Below are 21809 nucleotides of genomic sequence, written 5' to 3' on the forward strand. Positions count from 1 at the left end.
AAATTAATGTTAGATATTTATTATAGTTCCACAGATTACTGAGGCTCAAGTTGTTTGTTTATTCCCAAGTCTAATTTCTCTCTGTTCAGATTGAGTAATTTATACTGTTCTCTATTCTGTTTCACTGATTCTTTCCATTGCCCCTTCATCTTGATATTGAGCCCTTCTACTGAATATTTTGTTTGTTTTTCTTAGTTCTAAAATTTTTACTTTATTCTTCTTTATTTCATCTATGTCTTTATTGAGACTCTCTATTTCTCTGTTGATATTTTCTATTTTTTATTGGTTTCAAATATGTTCATAATTTCCTGTTAAAGCATTTTTATTGTAGCTGATGTAAAATAATTATCACTTAATTATAACATCTTTGTTATTCTTGTGCTGGCATATATGATCATCTTTTTTTGTTCAGTCTGAGAACTTTCTGTCCTTGACAGGAATGACTTTTGTCTGAAATGTGGAAATTTGATTGAAATCATTAAATGATAAGACTCAAGTCTTATAATTTATAATGCTGTAGAGATTACTAATTTTATAAGACTTTAGATCTTATTTTAGCCTTCTGTTTTCACTAGATTTCTCTGATGCAGATCCAGTGTCTGCTTCTTTATGGCCAGGTAGAGGTAATGGTCCACGTTCCCTACTCAGTCTCCATTGCTACCCAAGATAGGGAGGAACCTCATTAGTGCTAGATGGTATGGCAGGTTCACCCCACCATGTACTTTTTACTAACACCACAATGTGAATGGCTTCATTATTGCTGGGTTATTGTGAAAGTCCTGACTCTCCACTAGACTTCCTTTGAATCCACCTCCTTAGGGAATGGGAGGAGCATCTCTTTATTTCTGGCTCTGGAGGAAGGTTAAGTTCACCCTGTGGTCTCTTCTGACACTGGCCTCACCACCATTGGTGAAGGTCATTAAAGTCCCAGGTCCCTACTTGATCTTCTCTGACATGACCCTACTGGCAGTCTGGGGATACTTCATTAAAGCTAGGAGAGAATGGAGTCTAGATTCCCTAGTCAACCTTTGCTGGCATAGGTATGGATTGGGCTACAGTTTTTTCAGTTGTTTGGCTAGAGTAGAGCACTTATTGTCAAAGAGTTTTCCATTTTTTTACTTTGCCATATTCCTGGTCCTTTGGCTAAAAAGAGTAGACTCTTGGGCTTGTTTGCTTGTTTGCTTGTTTGCATCATTGGTGGCCAGGGCTGCCAGCTTCTTCAGCTTCAAGTCTGTAATTTATGGGCAAAAAAGAAGACCTGAGGAACTCACTACTATGTTGTTCTTTGAATCCCAAAGTCAGCTGGTCAGCTTTTTTTTTTTTTTTTCCTGTATTTTTTAGAATCTCTTGTATTTGTTTTAAATGTAATGCCCAGAGTTTTTAGTGGTACTTAGTTGGAGGGATAAAAAAAAGTACATACACTCCATTTTTCCTGGAAGCAGAAACCTTAAGACTTTAAAAAAATAAATCTTCACTGTTTTAGGATTTATGTTTCCCCTATTCAATCAAAACCAAATTTCATATTGTATTTCCCTCTAGAAACAGAAATTTTCTCACTCCTTTCTATTCCCAGAGGCTTAAAAATAAATCCTCCAGCCTTTTCCATCTCTTAAACTGATATTTCCCTATTCTGACTTTAATAAATGCTTCCATCAAGTGGCAGTTGATCAGATGGTTTGTGTGACCTGATAGGGTGACACAGAACCTCTTTTCAAAATGACAGAATATTCTAAGCCTTTACTCTTTCCGCCAGTAAAGCTGCTTTGTAAATGCCAGATTCTTTTAAAACTGTATTGCTTGCCAGTGCATGTATTATTCATCTGACTGAGGTATCCCACACTGTCAGGGGGGAAATTGGAAGAAATCTATCTCTGAGCTTCTCTTTGATGCTGTGAGAAGATTCAAAATGAGTGGACTGGAAGATGATTGTATTTTTCCTTTACCTTCTGGTTAAACTGACAATATCTGCCTCACGCTTTATATTACCACATGACTTGTCACCCAAGAGGATGATCCTAAGAGTTTGAGTCACCCAAAAAAAGAAAAATTTGTTGTGGGATCCAAGTGCTACTGAGGAGATACTGATGCTGACAAATGGTCAGATATGTTTCTTTAGTTCTGCACATGGCATTTTCTGAATGGGACAATAGCTTATTTTGTAAAGTAGCAACAGCAGCAGAAGCTGAAAGGCGTCTAGGTATATTCTTCCCAGTACACAATTTACAAAGCCAGATCTTAAATTAGATAGAATATACAAAGACAAGACTAGAAAGGACTTCAGAGGCCTGAATCATTATTCCCTTCCCCCTCATGGCATTCTATAGGTGAGGAAATCAGATAGCTTCAGTGACTTGTCCAACCTAACCAGTGGCAAAACTAAGACTCAAAACTATACAACTGATTTTCATCCAATATTCTTTTATACATACCATGTGGTCACTAATAATGACTCTTAAAATGCTGATTAATTATTCTGGATTAGAGCAGAAAATTATCAGTATACCATAGTTGTGCTGTCTATGTGAACTTTGGGAACAGATTCCCATAAGAGTCAGGATTTCAATGACTAAGTCATTCAAAAACACCAGGGTGCTGCAGAAAATGGACTGTGATTCACCCAGTGGGTAGACACTTCCCTGTAACAATCTACTCCCAAGTCTTCTTTATGGTCAACTGAAAAGTGAGCCAAACCTGAGCCCCTCTGAGGTCTCTATAAATCATAGAGTTGTAGCAAAATATTTCTTGTCTTCCAAAGCTGGTCCTTGTTGGGCAATAGTTCCAGGATTCCTTTCTGAGTCCATTTTAGAGAATGACCTCCTGCTCACCTCTCCTCTCCTGAAAGCTTAAATTGGTTGTGGTTTCCAACTTCCTGTGCTATCCTAGACTACATAGATCTTCTGCACAGCTGTTTCAAAAGTTGAACAGGGTGGTGGGTATTAGGGAGGGCACATATTGCATGGAGCACTGGGTGTGGTGCAAAAACAATGAATACTGTTATGCTGAAAAGAAATTTTAAAAAAATTTGAAAATGTAATTCAATAAAAAAATTCAATAAAATATTTTAAATAGTTGTAGATTCTATACAAAGTTATTTTTTTTTTTTACAGATTTTTATTTATTTATTTGACAGAGAGACAGAGAGAATGAGTGTGCATAAGCAGGGGCAGTGGGAGAGAGAGAAGCAGGAGCCCCACTGAGCAGGGAGCCAAATGTGGGCTGGATCCCAGGACCCTAGGATAATGACCTGACCTGAAGGCAGATGCTTAACTGACTGAGCCACCCAGGTGCCTCTCTATACAGAATTATAAGAGTACTACTAGTTTATATAAGAGCTACTTCTATGTTTAAATATCTACATACATGTGAAGGTTTTAGTATGAATTCATAGAACTTAAGTATGTTTTATGAAATATATTTGATAGGAAAAGCAACTTTAGATCAATGTTTCTATTATCATTCACTGTGAGGAGAAAAAGAGAGGAATATGAAAGAAAAATAGAAAGTTATTTTTTTAATAATCATAATTTTTCAGAACCCCAAATCAGGGCACATAGTAAAGAAATATTATGATAATAAAACTTGAACTCTCAAAAGATCTAGATATTATGATTTTCAGAGACAATCATAAGTGAGATCTCATAACAAAACCCATTTTTCTCAGAGTTCTTAATTGCAGGATTGACTAGAATTCATCTCTTTAATTTTTACATTGAGTACTTTTTGAATCATTTATTTCTATTACATCACAGTTTTTGCAAATACCTGAGAATCATTCAATTCTACTAACACATAAAAAGCAATAAATAAATATTGATTAGTAAGTATGAAAAAGAGGAGTTCATTTAGTAAATAATAAAGGGGCAGTGAAGGGTTTTAACATAAGCGTATGGCAAGACTTTCTCCACAGGTCTTTTGTTTCTGAGCATTTTCTGAGCAAAGATATTGATATTCTTTGTTTCTACTTATTTATTTATTTAGGTATCATTATTTATTTTATTTTATTTATTCATTTAGGTATTTATCAGAGAGCGGTAGGCAGAGGGAGAAGCAGGCTCCCCACTGAGAAGGGAGCCCAATGTGGGGCTCAATCCCAAAACCCTGAGATCATGACCTGAGCCAAAGGCAGAAGCTTAATGAACTGAGCCACCCAGGCATCCCTGATCCTAACTATTTTTTTTTAAAGATTTTTTAATTTATTTATTTGACAGTGAGAGATCACAAGTAGCCAGAGAGGCAGGCAGAGAGAGAGGAAGGGAAGCAGGCTCCATGCTGAGCAGAGAGCCTGACGTGGGGCTCAATCCCAGGACCCCGGGACCATGACCTGAGCCGAAGGCAGAGGCTTAATCCACTGAGCCACCCAGGCGCCCCCCTATTTTTTAAGGGGGTTTGCATGGCAATAGTCTTGGAAGATAAAGTATTTCTTCCTCCAGAGCAGAGGCAAGATTTGTTTGCTGTTCAGAATAAGGGTAACATATCCTTCCAGAGTAAAGATTGAGCAGATTTACTGACAGATCTTTTGAAAAACTGGGATTTCCTTGAGATTCCTCAGATGTGTAGTCCCTGAGTGTATAGCATCCACATGGGCATCACCCCATGGAACTTGGGGGGTGAGGAGAACTGATGAGAACATGTAATAAGTATAATAAATCTCTCTGTCTCTGCCCCAGGGGTCTCATGTTGTCTGATGGTATCTATGAAACTATGGCAAGCTAATTTAACAGCTTGAGAGATTAAAATTTCAGACCTTTCATAGTTCTTGACAAGAGGTAATATTATCAGTCCTCAGCTGCTACATTTCTACCATTCTTAGCTATGACGCCCACCTTAGTGATTGACACTGAGTGGAGCTAATAAGGAATTCCAATGAAGACCGTGACCAGCCAAAGAAGCAGAATTAAAAGTTATATGGGTGGCTGGCCTCCTTGTCAATCATGGTAGTATATTTTAATAGAAGACACCATTTCACATTTCATGTTCTGGTCAAAACAGTATATAAATGTGAGAGTGCCACTGTTGGTGGTCTTGAAAGGTAATGAGAGGGGTATTACCCAGCTAAATGCTGCCATGAGGATGACAATTATATCTCCTGCTTTGCTAAATTCTGGGTGTTCTTTCCGTGGTTTACATCACCCATTGACATTTCCTGTTCAGGACTGTAATTTTATGTTGCCATGATGGCTTTTTTGCCCTGATTGTTAAACTTTTCTAAATAGAGTTAGCAAGACATTTCAAAGCATGGTGGCTTATAAGTTAAAACTCTGAATCTGAGTTCTAGAAAACTGAGCCCTACATTGTTGTCTCTGGCGTCAGGCCATTTGGACACATACTTCTCTGTCTCATAAAATAATAGAGATGTGAGCATAGGATAAGTGCAGAAGGAGAACAATGGAATATAGATAAATAAATGAAAGGAATAAACTACCTGGCAACCCGGAGGAAGTGTTTGAATTGTGCTTTCAGTACACTAGCCACTCTTCACATATAGCTACTGAGTACTTGAAATGTGGCGACTCCGAATTGTGATATGCTGTAAGTATAAAATACACACTGGAAATACTTTTCCATCCCCTATTGACTACATCATTGAGATAGTATTTTAGATACGTTGGATTAAATAAAAAACTATTCAACTTAATTTTATTTTTAACCTTTTTTATGGATAATAGAACATTTCTAAATACCATATGTAATTTTTTTTCTATTCTATTCTATTACCATTGGACAGTGTTATTCCAGACTATTCCTGTCATCTACTTTAGTAATATGAACTGAATGGCTCGGCCTGTAAGGAATCTTAGAACTGCCCTAATAGTTATAAACTAAATGGTGTCAACTGTGAGACAATAGATGAAAGAATTAAATCACTTGAAGGCTTTTAAATAGACCACAAGTTTCTTGAGGACAAAGGTCATGTATTGCCATAACCTTTACTTTTCCCCACTGACATGATTAGTCTCTCACTTAGCTCAATAATTTTTGCCAGTTGAATGAATAATAAGGAAGTCCCGGAAAAAGAAAATCTTCAAGTGTAGCAGTTCAGTATGTGAAGAAATTGTGCATATTAATTCTGAACAGGATGCCTGTATACCGCTTCTCTTAGCACTCATTTATACTCTTCATTTAAGAAGGCAGCTGTACCGTACAATTTATCTTCCAGTAAGTCCCACTGCCTCTCTAGAGATCTAGGCGGGAAATGCTTGTTTTTCTTATTCATATCTTCTTCTTTCAGAACATACAGAGCAGTCATGGGGGTTAATTAAAGTGGGAATCACTTGTGCACAGATGAGGAAGTTAGTAGATACATAAGCCACAGAATTTTCAAATTATCTTAAGATCATGGCCTAATAAAAGCATTTGATATTTCATGTGTGTGTGAAGAGACACATTAAGTCTTAATAGAGAGGACAAAGCCCACAGAAGCCCTACAATGTCCTTGTGCTGTCTGCATATAGTCCTTCATCTGCTGGTAAGGAGTGATGCCAGTGGAAATGGAGAAATGACTCCAAATTTGTAAGGTCCATGGCCATTAAGCACTCATGCATGTTGTAGCAGAAATTAATGGCTAACATATGAAAGACAGATAAGGATAGAGAGACCAGTGGCATACAAAGACATAAAAAGCTTATTTTATGTGTTTCTTATAAGGTACAGTTAATATTGATGCTGGCAGATGAAGAGTGATTACCACATATCACTTATAAATAATAACAATATCATGTATTTACTCTGTGGCTAGGAAATCTACATTAAAAGTAGGGAAATTTTGGAGGGGAGATGTTATTCTTGTTTTATCATTAAAAATTAAACTAAGTTTAGGGGCCCTGGGTGGCTCAGTGGGTTAAAGCCTCTGCCTTCGGCTCAGGTCGTGATCCCAGGGTCCTGGGATTGAGCCCCACATCAGGCTCTCTGCTAGGCGGGGAGCCTGCTTCCCCCTCACTCTCTGCCTGTCTCTCTGCCTACTTGTGATCTCTGTCTGTCAAATAAATAAATAAAATCTTAAAAAAAAATAAACTAAGTTTGAGGGAAATTAAGTAACTTCCCTAGCGACATAATAATGCTCCACAGTGGAAGAGGCAGAATTTGAATCCAGGCCCAGTCTAACTATAAAACCCATGCTCTTTCTGGTTAGCCAATGCAATCTCCTCTCTGATGTAATAATGATATTATTAGAATGATAATGATAGAGGAACAGCACAAAGAGCATTGGGCATTATCCTTATCATCCTCCTACCTCCTGACATCCTCCATTTCTCCCTTTCCATTCCTCTCTCCCTCCTGCCATTTTGTTTGTCTCCCTCCCTCTTCCTCCCACTCTCTGGTCTTTCTTTTTCCCCTTTCCCCTCCTTCTCTCCTTAATAACCCTTCTTTTCTATTCTCAGTTCTTTCCAGTTTCCTTTTCCTCTTTTCCAGTTTTTACTACCCAAGCATCAGTCCTGCCAATGCCCTCAAAGGACCTTGCTGTGTGATTGTCTGGCTACTAAAGAAACACAAATAGCAGTTATAATACTTTGAGAGGCAAATATAACTCCAGAGTTCTTCAAAGACGTGAAGATAATTCTTCCACTAAATATCACAAATATTCCAGCAGCCCAGAATCCTAGAATGCTACAACTTGGAGCTTACCTAGCCTGATATCGTCATTGCATACCAGATAGAACTCCAGCCAAAAACAGGGAGGGACCTACCCAAGGCTTGGACCAAGCTTAGTGGCCAAGAGTCCTGGAATTTTCATTTTAGTTTCTAGGAAGCAGCAGGGAAAATTAAGAACATGAACATGCAAACCTACTGACTAGCACTGAGTGAGGCCTGGAAAGTTGAAGTTCATTTCCTCATTGCATAAAGTTGTTGAGAAGATAAATGATATAATGCCTGTAAGAGCTCAGAGCTTTTAGAGACAGATGCCTGATTTAAATGTGAGATGATGCTTATTACCTGAATATTAAAGACAACCTTTCATAGCCTTAAGCCAGGCCTGAAGAAAGGAATTGTTGGACTACAGATCATTTCATGCCATTGAACTGAGATGATAAGAAGACCTCTCTTTATATATAATAAATGAGTATTGAAGGATGCCAAGGAGATGTCTGTTTTACCATTGTTTCTGCTCCATAAAAAAGCTTTTCTAGGTAAATATATAAGGTAATGCCTGGACTCCTGCAGGTGCAATAAATGGATTCCAGTCTTTCCCTTCCTCTGTTTGATTCCCTAGTTGACCCTAAAAGAAAGTTTATTGCAGCAATCCAATCTGACTCCCAGCTAGGTTCATCCTTTTATTCTAGTGTGTACTTCAGTTGAAAGAGATAGCTCATTTTAGAAAAAAGATGCTAGACAAAAAGGCAGAACTGGATCCTCTACGTGGTTGTAACCCTAACTGGCCAAGTGATTTGTATGAACTATAGAACCATTTGCTTCCTTACTTTCTCATCTGTAATATGCAGCTAATACTGGCATCGACCTCCCAAAGTAAATGTTAACTGAGATAATGTACATGAAGCAGTGTGCTCACAGTCTGGTGCATGTGAGGCCCCATAAATATGAGCTATTATTATTGTTTTTGTTTAGATTAAAGTTTGTCTTAAGGTGTTAGGATTTACACTGTCAATATTTCTGCCTTTTGAACAGCAGCTTCAGAAAATTGTGTTTATCACTCAACAGATCACAGCTCTGTGAACTGGAATTTGTTTCAAAAGAACAGATTGATGCCTCACACACAGATGTCTTTCCCCATCCCCAAACCAACAGGGTAAAATGTTCTACAGACTGGATGCTTGGCACAGAGCAGAATTCTGAAATAAAACGCCTATTGTTTTTCCCTCTTTCTTTCTCTTCTTTCTTAAAAAGTATTTAAAGGGAATTCCAACCTTGGTTATTTATTTTCTTCCATGGGAGAAAAAAAAAAAAGGGCACATCTGTTTGCAATAGTGGATTGAAAGTTCTAAAAATAAATATGCTTTAAAGAAAAGAAACAAAACTTTGTTGGCACTCTAAATCTAATCGACACAGTGAAATGTTTGTTCTAGAGATGTTTGGCTTCTTTAAAAAAAAAAAGCAAATAATGTAGAATTATACATTGCTAGTTAAGTGGTTTACCACATAAAAATGTGTTATTTTTACTCATCTGGTAAATAGTTTGAACCGTGATATAATGTCTTAACATTTATATTTCAATTCTGAGTATACCTGGCATCTCTTATCTGCTTTAAGAAGAGATTGGTGAAATATAAAATTATTTCTTTACTCTCATAATCTTAAATTAGAAAGCAAAAAACCAAAGTACAGTTAAGATATCTGTAGTTTGTATTGGATATGATCTTAGGAAATTCAGTTGCTGGCTGTGGTGAAAGAGCTTTATTTTGATACACATTTTGGATTGTGTTTTCACCTTTTTTTTTTTAACTCCACATAAAAAATAAAAATGATCCATTGTAAAATAGGCTCAGAAGTACTGCTGTGACCATTTCACAGAGAAGGGAACAATCCTGCCAAATGACTTACATGGCAGTTGTCTCTTGGGAAGCCCAGATAAACTAAGATTAGGGAGGGACAGTGGCAGGGGAGCGATTAGGGTTGACAAGTAAAAGGGAGCTTAGAGGAACTGAAATAGAAAACAGATGGAGTAGATAAATATGGAAGGGCTGCTGGGGTATCTTGAAAGACAAACATTGGTTGCTCAGAAGCAGTTGAGCCAGAAAACGCTTGAAAATTAGTTACTGACAGGAATTTGTTCAGGCAAAGAGAAGGAGCCCAGGAAAGAGAGAGCTGGGTTAAGAAGGATTTCTGTAGGTGAGAGCACAGGCTTGCTAGTTACAATCCTTCCTTAAAAAAGAAAAAAAAAAGACACTCACAGGAAAAATAGCCTAGTGTCTGGCTTCCTCTGTGAGCCCGGGAAGTAAAACAGAATATTCTATTTGGATCAAAGGTGCATCTTCAACTTTAAATTGGAATTAAATCTAAATAACTAATTAATATGTCAAATAATTGAATACTTGAACACATTTTGAGCCTGAGATTTTTATATCCTTAGTTAAATGAATGGTATTCACACTGGAAATGGTGTTTTTAGGAATATTAGGAATGCCGGAAAGATTATTATGAACACTGAGCCCTTGAGTAGTTGCCCAGGGTGAGTTAGACTTTGTAGTTTCATTTTACCTATTTAGAAATGGCAAATGCATTACATATAATATACATTGCATATATAAATATGCCTAAGTGGCTGAGAATACAAAGCCCTATTTTGTAATAGGGTACATTAGGCTGTCCCTGAAGAAATCATAAATAACTCTTGGCATTGCCTGATACTCCAAGCTTTCTACCTTCTCCCCCAGTCAAGATTCACTGGTGTTACATTTCTTTGAGTTTGCAATAGGATAAGCAAGATATTTAAAAATACTATTTGCAGTGGGCTAGTGCCCTGAAGCCATGGACGAACATGCATATTTTAAGAGAGTCCTTTGAAAATATGAAAATCCTCTAAAATGGTAGTACAACCTGAAATGTATTTCCTATTGCTCTTTTAGTTTCTGATCATTGTGATTTGGACATCAAAAACATCAGTTCAAATAATCATTCAAAGAGCTAGCCATATCTACCATCTCCACTCTCCCCTCTTTCATGCTCTCTACCCCTCTCAAATCAGCTAGCTCACTCCATCAGGATAGCCTTTCAAGGGTCACCTGGCCTTTCCATTTTCCATTTTTTGTCTTACTCATCCACTTACCAACATTTGCCACAATTTTGACATTTAAAAAAAAAATTCTTTAATTCTGAAAATCACTCTCCATGATTTTCTTCTACCTCTTTGGTTCCTTCTTCTCAATATCTTCCTTCTAAACCTAAATATTTGAGGGACGCCCCAGTAGCTCAGTTGGTTACACGTCTGACTCTTGATTTAGGCTCAGGTCATGATCTTAGGGTCCTGGGATAAAGCCCCATGGCGGGCTCTGTGCTGGGCATGGAGTTGGCTTAAGACTCTCCCTCTGCATCTCCACTTTTGCACACACATACTCATCTCTCTCTAAAAAAAATGAAAAGAAAATAAACCTAAATATTTGAATTCTTCAAGACTCTGTATTACCATCTTTTTCATCTGTCTCTACATTTTCTCCCCAGATGAATACCAGCCACTGCTATGGTTTCATTGATGACTACAGATTTACCTCTTCAACCCAGAGCCCTTTCTCTGAGCCTCTCACATAGGTATCCAACTATCAACTTAACATACGTACTCCAATTAAATGGTCTAATTGTATTAGGATTTTCACTTTATTTCCCATCTTTGTAAATGACCCCAGCATTCATCTGCTTGCTCATGCCAGAAACCCAAGTGCCAGCTTTGTGACTCCCCCCGCTTCTTCTCTGTACATAATTTAATCACCAAAGCCTGTTAACAATCTTCCAATATAGATTTAGAATCTAGTAATTTTTTTCTCTATATCTTCTGTTGCCTCCCTCATCCAAACTACCTACATCTGTCATCCTGGTTTCCTTCAAGAGTTGTTTAAATCATGGATCTTCACCTATTTTTGTTGTTATCCTTCTTCTTGTTACTTCCAACCTATCCTCCAAATAGTTATTTAAGAACTTTTTTAAAAAGACAAGTCTAATCTTATCATTTTGCTCTTGAAAGTCTTCTCTACCTCCCCCTGGCTCTTAGATTACAATTCTATTGGACTTAGTCTAAAACTAACAATCCTTATTACAGTCCCAAAGCCCTGCACGGTCTCTTCCCTAGTTTACCTTGAAGACCTCATATCCTGAAAATCTCTGACTTTCTTGCTAGGTCTTCACCCTTGGGGATCAATTTTTTGTTGCTAGACTCTCCGAGTTCTTGCATGAGGACAGACACTCACATTTAACTCTCTACTTCTATCCATTTGCCCATGACATGATGAATTCCTCCTCATTCTTTAGAGTTAATTTTTATTTTTTATTAACATATAATGTATTATTAGCCCCAGGAGTACAGGTCTGTGAATCACCAGGTTTACATACTTCACAACACTCACCATAGTGCATACCCTCCCCAATGTCCATAACCCAACCACCCTCTCCCTGCCCCCCTCCCTATGGCAACCCTCAGTTTGTTTTGTGAGATTAAGAGTTGGAGTTAATTTTTAAAATAAAACTTCCTCAGGGAAAGTGCAGTCTACTCACACAAATTTAAGGCTAATTTGTTGTATTTTTTCAGTAGATCTAAGTTGTATGCGTCATTGCTATATAATAATTATATTGAAATAATTAATTGTGTAATAATTTGTTTAATCTCTGTGTCTTTTACCAGAATCTGCACTATGAGTTTGATCTGGTTCTTTCTTATTCACCACTACACCCCCAGTTCTATATCTTTCTATATCTTTTGCTGTATCTTCAATACTATGTTTTCATTACTATATCTGGTATCATGGCTTTCTGCAAAAGGTCTCAATAGATGACTCTTGAATTAATAAATAAATGTATAAATGAATGCACGAATGAGTAATATTAACCTCAAGATGCCTGAAAAATGACAGGCTAGGAGTTACAAAGCACAGAAGTCTTTTATTTACTCCTGAGTGTGAAAAAGAATGCAATGGAATCATGTTCATCATACTGTTTGTTTGATTGCCTTTAAGGTAGAAAAAAAAATTTTTTCAGAATCAACTACATTAGTAGTCTTCACATCATTATCAAGAAACCAGCACAATCTTTAGAAAGTAGTTTGGCAATAGGTATTAAGAAATGTCCAAATAGTCACACTGACTGGCTCAGTAATCCTACCTATAAGCATCATTGTAATAATGAAATTTACAGAATTTTATTGCATAAAACTAAAATTTGGAAAAAACCCAAATGGTTAAATAGATTGTGGCACACTTATTCAATGGCAAAAATGAAAAATGGATACTTAAAATACATACTTACATATATGTGTATCTATATATGTATGTACATATATACACACAATAAGCATGATTACAACTTTTGAAAATATGCATGTGAAAAAATGCCAAAGATATTCACACAAAGGATTATAGTTGATTGATCAAAATGGTGAAGAGGTTACAGGATATTATTTCATTCTATTTGACAAGCTCTGATAATATTTCATTTCTCTGACAGGGTTTCTTTTATAATCTGTTTACCTTTTAACCCAGTAATTCACTATTATCTGTCTTCAGCTTTAATTTCTTCTAACTTTGTCAGTCACATGGCAGAAAAGGAAGTTATAATAATGAGTCTATTCTAACACGTACCATCTACTCCAACTCACTGATTTGACTGTAAAAAACATTCTAATGGAAGCATGTAGAGAGAGACCAGAAAGAACCTTTATACTCCTTGAATAATGACAACAATAAAAACTGAAGTCAGACAGAAAACTGTTTTTAGAAGGATTAAGGATCTTTGCTAAGATGGTACAAGATTTCCAGAGGAATTTTGAGTATCTTTATTTCATTTTTTCTTTTTCCTTAATGTCAACGGTTTTCAGGATATGTTTTGAAGAAGGTGAGAATTTGATGAGTGTATACAATGAGATGGATTAAGACTGACCTAGTAAAAGAACATGGGATAGAACTGCACAGAATTTTTTTTGTTTTAAGTGGGTAATTTTTTTCTTCTAAAATCAGAGATACTTGTGTTCTCCTTTAACGGGGAATTGAAGCCATTTCTGAGATTTTAATTCAAACAAAAAATAGTTACACAAGAACTAGAAAAAAGCATTTATAATTCGGGGAAGAGGAATGTATTTCATTTGTCTCCTATGCTTTGATGAGTCAGGCAGAATTTTACCTGAAAAAAAATTTAAAGGTCATTTTTAACACTCAGACATAATAGGGCAATCCCCCTTCTTAAGGATACTTTTTAACAAACATTGAAACTAAAGCTTCTTGCTTAAAATTTTCTTTTATATTATGGTGGCAATTTTCATATAGGTGAGAGATTGATAAGTTTTAATTCTGTTTTTTACATTTTTTTTTCTTAATTGACAAGATTTCCAGGAAATGTCAAGACTTTGTCCTTCTCATTTGTCAGTATGCCACAGTGTAGACTTTTTCTTCTTTAAATATTCATTGGCTTAAAATGTTAAGAAAATTACTCATAACTTCTTGGAAAGTTTTTTTTCCCCCTCTCCCTTCCTTCTCATCTGATATAACCAGGAATTCTTAGGAAGTGCCTGCTGCAGCCAGATTGACCGTAATAGAGACACATTTTCTACTGGGTGGGCATCCTGTCTCCTAAAGACATTTCCCATAGTTTGTTTAAGGCAAGTTTATCCACTTTCAGCCCAGCGCCCAATACCAAGCCAAGGAACATAACATTTTACGTACACGGCATACATAAGAGGAGCAGTCGTCTGATACGTGTGAGACTTCTAAGGAATACATGAATTTGGATTTATAGCAATGTATTTTTTTTTTAAACTGCTGGTTCAGTGAACTCAGGAGAGTGCCTGGTCTGCAATGCAGAAAGCCAGTTCCATACTAGCTCACGGTCCCCAGGCCACATCGGGTCCTGATTGAGACTCCGAAGGCAACAGAGGGATTTTATAAAACTCAAGAGCAAACTCTTTTCTCAAGCAGAGGCAGGCTGATTCTTCACTCTGAGCTCGTCTCTGATTATCCACAGCAGTGAAATTCCTGGATTTAGATTCAAAATTGGATTATAAACTGCCTTAAGGCAGGTAGAAGCAGCTTTAATCATTTGGGCCAGATGCTTCCATCCCAGAGGAGTATCTGCTGAAAAAATGAGAAAGGGAAGTTCATTTTCTCTGCTGGCCTCTTTTGTGTCACATGAACCTCAATATATATATTTTCATTAGCTGGTTGTCTAGGGGACAAGAGCACTGCCAAGAGAATTTGCCAAAGCGAAGCCCAAGAACAAAAGCTTATTTGGCAGCATTGGGTATCGTGAACATACATTCATTTAAAAAAAAAAAAGGTTAAAAAAATTTTTCTGTGAGAAAATTTGTGAATTCAAATGATTTTATGATTACTTCAACATACAGAAAATCAGTTTTTGGCATGGCAAAGAAAAAAAAACTTCCTTTAAAAGAATGATATATTTTATATGTTTTCTAGAGACATTTTATGAGTTTCCAGACTTTTTCTGGTTTACTGTCAGAACACTAATAAAAACACAAGTGTTCCAGATGTCCTACTACTTGGTTAAAATTTTTAAATGGGGGAAAAAAAGATTATAAAGAAGAAAAAAGAACAATGAAAGCCATTGGTATTAGTTTCATCTGTCCAAGGCATCAAAAGATTTCAAAGCCTGTTTTGTGTGCATGTATGTGAACATTTTAAAACAAAATTTAAGAACCTTTCTGAATTAAGTAGAAATAATGGTTAGTTAAATCTCTTTAAAAATTAAATTATAGTTTTCTGTCAGCAAAACCAGTTATATATCTTTTTTTTTTTTTTTTTTCTCATAAACAAAATACCAACCTCGAGTTCTGCTTTTTCTTTTGAGCTTTTACACTGATAAAGTGATAAAACGTTTTGGGCACAATATTTGTCGTTTTCAAAGTCAGGTACAATCTTCACAAAGCCCCCTAAACTGGAAGGAAAAGAATACCAATTTAGTGTATGCTATAGGGATTTAGTATAGTTTTTTCCTTGTTTGTTTGTTTGTTTGTTTGTTTTAAGTTTTCCTAATTTTTCCTTTAAAGTAACATTTGGAGTAGGGAATAAATGAACTCTGAATCACTCGGTAGTAAATGTTAATCACTTGCTAATTACACCATGAATCAAAAGGAACAGTTGAGAAACTTTTTTGAAGTCAATCCCTAGAATTTGGAAAAATGACTTTTTCACTTCATCTCTCTCAATAACTAGGACACACTCTTAAATGGACAGATCTGTTTGCCATCCTTTTCTTCTCAAGATTGTCCGGCAGCAGGCAGGGACCCCCTGGAAAGGAACGGTAGCTCATGAGTGTAGCCAGCTGACCCAGTGAGGTTAAAAATCCCTTTTAATACAATTCTAAGGCAGACCGAGTTGTCAGTTTTGATCTAATGTTCCTAGTCTGCCATTAATGGACAATGCTGCACAAGGCCGTTTCTGTGTCACTTGGGACAAGCTACTAAGATTTTCTAGGACTTAGTTACTTTCTCATCTATAAGGAGGGTGTGGGATTAGATTACTTGTTTCAAGCCTCTGTATTTTAAGGCAGGGAAGTACATCTACCACTACTAAAATCGGGAGTTTTATCTGGAGAATTCCATGGGTTAGGACATGGAGCTGTAAGTCGCTAAATCTCTCACTTCTTCCCACACTTCCTTTGACCTCTGAAGGATTTCTTTGGATCACAGTTTAAAACTTCTGGGCTGGATAATCTCCAAGGCCTTTTCTACCCCTCATATTCTGTCATGATAGATGCTATTCTAGAAGTATTGAAGAATTTAGAATTTAGAGGTCAGGTGGATCTAAGTATTTATTTAGTTCAATTAGTTCATTTTGAGGATATTAAAACTAAGCCAGTTTTACCAAGTCCAAAGGTGTAATGCTGAACTGGGTATTTTCACAACACATTGTAATCAGATTAACCAGAAACAGTTCCTAAAGTACTTGGTTATGGATGAAAGGGAGAAAGAATAGATGTTACCTGTTCCGCTTCCCTGCAGAAGCTGTCCAAGGTTGTTTTATCCCTAGGCTTATGGTTTATTTTAAAGGCCAGAATACAGGGGTAAATCTGAGAAATCCAAAAAGGCAAGCAGTTTATCCCCACCTGAGAGACTTGAAGAAAGTCAGTTTATCCTGTGGCCTCTCTCAGGTTTTGGATCTGTTTAGGGGTAAAGTGTTAGGCATCCTGACTGAACTGGGGCCCAGAACAATCTTGAGGCTTTATTATCCAGATCACATTCAATATATGTTTGGATCCTTTGCAACAAAGGTCATTATTGAAGTCATTGTGAATTAATGGCAGCAATCTTTTTATTTCAGAATATTCTCTGTGTGTAAAAGGTGTATGTTTCCCTTTTAGATTTCCTCAGTGTGGCACTAGTTTCTTGAGAAGAACAAAGTCGGAGACTACAGAGAGGAAGTGCCTGTGAGAATTTCTACTCTGAGGGGCTCAACCAAGAAACAAAAAGCAGTTACATTGGTAGGCTTTCCAAGAATTGTGCCCAGTGTTGGAAATAGCTCTGCAACCTACATACCACTTGTAAACTGTGTATGTGTGAGATCTTCATTCTTGTATACAAGGCTTTAAACTGGGAAGCTAAGAAAACTAGGTTTCTAATCTCAGTCCCAACCATGCTGTGTGGCTGTGGGCAAATCAATTAACCTTTGTCAGCTTATTTATACATAAAATCAATATGCTAAGAATTGCTATCGGTTGGCCTTAAAGTAATCCTGTGAGAATAAAAAATGGATAGATGTTTTAAAAAAGATTTGAACCCCGTAGCCAAAAAAGATATTACTTTGAAGAACTCTCATGTGCAAAGAATTTCATGATTACTGGCAAGGAATGGTGACTACATCTGTCATGACTGCCAGTAAGCAGTTTCTATTTTTATTTTTTGGAGGACATGATAAGATACAACAATAAACATGGAACAGAATGGCCCCAGGGAGAAAATTGCATTCTGAACAGCTCCTTCTGGACTCCCTAATGATAAGCAAATATTATTTCAATGGAGAGTGACTAAAAACTTAGAGGTAGTTTGAAAAAATATTTAACCCTAAAGAAGGATACATTTATTATATTTCTAGGCATACTTTAGGAAATTTCCTAGTCGGAATAGTGAAGCACTGGTATCACTTTGTTTTATTTGGCCTACTGTGCTAAAGTCTTCATGAGGTCTCTTCCAGAGTAAGGACTTCATCATCTTCCACCCCGCAGATTCTTTTTACACATATACCACACCAAGTAATTAGGTTTTCACTTGGTGCTAGCTCATTGGAATTTTGGCATATAATATTAAGTTAATTGGGGCAAGGTAGTCGGGGAGAACAACCAGAGCTATTTGGTAAGTTTGGTTAGGGCATGGTTTTGAGAAGAGAACATGGGAGCATTGCCCTTTGGTCAATAATAGAACTACCTTGTCCTTATTCAGAAAGGGAAAAGGGAAAGAAGAAAACAGACTGTTGGGCTTTTACAAACATTATTTCCTCAGGTAATGTATTATGAAAGAGTCTTTCTCAAGTGATAATGTATAAACATTATTCTGTTGCAGATTACTGAGAGAACAGTAGTTATGTTATTTATGTCTAGTCCCTATTAAAATCAGTCATAATTCTAACACTCTGGTCACCTCCTGATATTCTTATAATAAATGCCTTTTTCTTAAATTAGTTTCTGTCATTTACAAAATAAATGATAACTGACAAAACATTGGGATTCCATGAGAGATTTCCTTTGACTAGAATTAAAATCTTTTCACAACTGGCTGATCTAGTTCAGTGTTTACATTCTATACAGAAAGAAACTGGGCACAAATGATTAAAATAGCCTGTCCAAATTTTCACCCAAGTTCTTACCACGTCTTACCAACGTGGAATCAGAACCAGATCTCAAACTTCTAATAGCTCTTTCTTAAACATATACTTCCCTTCAACACGTCAAAATTAACAAAGTATTCTCTTAAGTTGGAAAAGTATGAAATAGTATGTCGAGGGGGAAAAAATGGCCTCAACACTAGGAAGTTGAAAAGTAAAACCACGTGGAAATCTCAAAGAAATCTATATGATCTCTTTGGAGAATCTAGTATTTCTTAGCAAGTCACCCCCTGTCATTTTCTAACAGATTACCATGTTTATTCATTAAATTCATCAAATCTAAAGATTCTGAATTCTTTGCTTACTTTTTTACAATTTGTCAATTCTTTGTTTACATGTTCATAATTTACATTTGTTACATGTTTATAATACTACAGTTCAGTTCCAAGAAACGGGAAACCTAGCCTGTCTTGCACATGACTCTATTCCCAAGAACATAGGTGCCTTTTGAATGAATGAGTGAGTAAATGAAGACAGGGCAGACCAGAGTAGTTAGATGATTTCCTCAGTTACCTTCGACAGGCAGGTGTAACAGCAAGGCCTAGAACTGGCATTCCTATTTTATAGTCCTCTGCTCTTCCTACTATATTATATACTGTTTCTTCTCTGGATCTCTCTCTCTCTCTCTCTATTTCTCTCTCTACATTTGTGTCTATATCATCAGTCAAGCCAGAAATATACAAGTTTCCTTTCAACGAAGCTCTGAAAGTACAATCAAGACTGCCCACCTCATTATTTAAAAGAAAATAAGCAAATAAACAAAATTAAAAGAAACAAACAAATCTGGATGAGTTCAGATTAAAAAAAAAAAAAAGTCCTTTAGAGGCTGGAGAGAATGATTTATTAGGAGAGAACAAAAGAACCAAAAAAGCAGAGTAGAGTGTATGTAGTTACAAAATGACTGTTTAAGAATGCTGATCAAACAAAAAGGACAGGGGAAAAAAAAAAGTGTAATATGAAATAGAACATACAATGCTACTAATCATACATAAATACTCTCACAGAACACTTGCAATATTAGAGATTTCTTAGCACCAAATTTATAGTAATATGAATATCCATGTTGAAATTGATCTTCACCATTGACACAAAGGAGAATAACAGAGGCTAAATATAATTCCTAGTATAAAGGCCTTCATTTCCTTGTTGAATTTATTCAAATAGTGTTTAATTTGCAAAGCATTCCCATTCCTTGCAGGGTGCCTCACGAAATAAAGGAGAGCTACTGTAAGTCTGGTATAAAGAAGAAAAAAAACTAAACTAGGCTTGACACCAAGACAATTTCCCTGGAAATGAATCTACTGAATTGTGAAATAATCTTCCAAGTGAAGTAATTATGTTTAATTTTCAAAAGAACAAAGTTGGCTCTTTGTGTCTTGAGAACTTTTTACTTCTCGGAAAATTTTTAAAAATTTCAAGCCAAAGTCTTATTTGTACCAATGATTTCTAAGAGAACTTTCACCTTTTTACTAATTCTGAAGACAAAAGGACTTGAAGAGGAAATGATGAAGCAGAGAGTTGGTTTCAAAATTCATTTTCCTTCTTCTAGTGGAGAAGGCAATTGATTTTGGAAAAGGAATGTTTTAAGTGAAGGAAAATGTGTGTATTTATTTAAAATGTTCAGTCACATTGAAGATTTTTAAAAATATTATTTATTTTTATGTTTTCTTTGCTTTATTTTATTATTTATTTAATTATTTATTTTTAATATTTTTTGTATTTATTTGACAGAGAGCACAAGTAGGGGGAGCAGCAGAGGGAGAGCGAGAAGCAGGTTTTCCACCAAGCAGGGAGCCTTATGCAGGACTCAATCCCAGGACCCTGGATCATGACCCAAGCTGAAGGCAGATGTTTAACCAACTGAGCAACCCAGGTACCCCTTATTTTTTCTTTATTTTAAAAAGATGAAATTAGAAGAATTTATACATGCTGCAGTGAGATAATCAGGATTGTTAAATTTATGCACAGCCACTGAACACTTTATGGAAAGGTACTAAAACAATGTAGAAACCGATTTACAGATTATTTTTAAAAAGAATTTTGATAGCCATTTAAAAATTACTTTAATTTCAGCAGTTCCCTGCTTTAGTTTTGTCAAACACTTTCAGATGAGGAAACTACAAATCAAACACTTCCAGATGAGGAAACTACAAAGTTATAATATTTGAATATCTTAAGAGACTTTTTAAAATTATTACTCTTTCCCCAACTGTTCATTTTAAAAATATTTATTACAAAGCAAAAGTAAAAATAATGTCCTATGTGAATAATTTAGAGTTACATTTTCTTATTTATTTACAGAACACGGTAGACAATAGAGAAGAGCACCTGGTGTTAATTCAAGCATTGTCAGTTCTTTTGGACATTCCAATTTCTGCTTTTCATTCTCCTACTTTATTAAAAAAGAAAAAATCAGTCGGTTAATAGTTATTGGGTGTCTTCTCTGTGCTAGCTATTATTCCAGCTTATGGCTATCTGGCAGCCAGTTTCCAGGATGATTCCCAAGGACCTTTGCTTCCCTGCCTTTCATGCCTGAGTGTAGTCCTTCCCACCTGTGTCAAAATTTGTCTATGTGACCAGCAGAGTACAGCAGAGCAAAACTGTGTCATTTCCAAGCTTAGGTCATCAAGCCTACTGTCATTTCTACCATACTCTCTTGGGTCATTTGTTCTGGGTAAATGCAATAGCTTTATGAAGAGGATACTCAAGGTGCCCAATGGAGAAATCCACACGGTGAAGAACTGCCTTCCTGTAAACGGCCAGCACCAACTCACCAGCTATGTGAGTCAGCCATCTTGGATTTAGATCTTTCTTGTCTAGTTAAGCCTTCAGATGAACGTAGCCCCGTGTAACGTCCTGACTGCAACCCTGCAAGAGAGACTTCCCTCAAGACAGAATCACCCGGGACGCCTGGGTGGCTCAGTTGGTTAAGCAGCTGCCTTCGGCTCAGGTCATGATGCCAGCGTCCTGGGATTGAGTCCCACATCGGGCTCCTTGCTTGTCAGGGAGCCTGCTTCTCCCTCTGCCTCTGCCTGCCATTCAGTCTGCCTGTGCTCGCTCTCTCTCCCTCTCTCTCTCTGACAGATAAATAAATAAAATCTTAAAAAAAAAAAAAAAGACAGAATCACCCATCTAAGTGGTTCTCAGATTCCTGACCCACAGAAACTGAGAAGAAATGTTTATTCTTTCTGATGTCTTATTTTAAGGCATTAAATCATGAGGTAATTTTTTACATAGCAACAGTTAGTTAATACCGCCTATTTTGTCACTGAGAAAAAAATGCATTAAATAATTATGTGATTTGAAAAGATATTTGAAAGATAACTA

This window comes from Lontra canadensis, unplaced genomic scaffold, assembly GCF_010015895.1.
Source record: "Lontra canadensis isolate GAN:19392208 unplaced genomic scaffold, GSC_riverotter_1.0 scaffold6, whole genome shotgun sequence".
In the NCBI taxonomy this organism is placed as follows: domain Eukaryota; kingdom Metazoa; phylum Chordata; class Mammalia; order Carnivora; family Mustelidae; genus Lontra; species Lontra canadensis.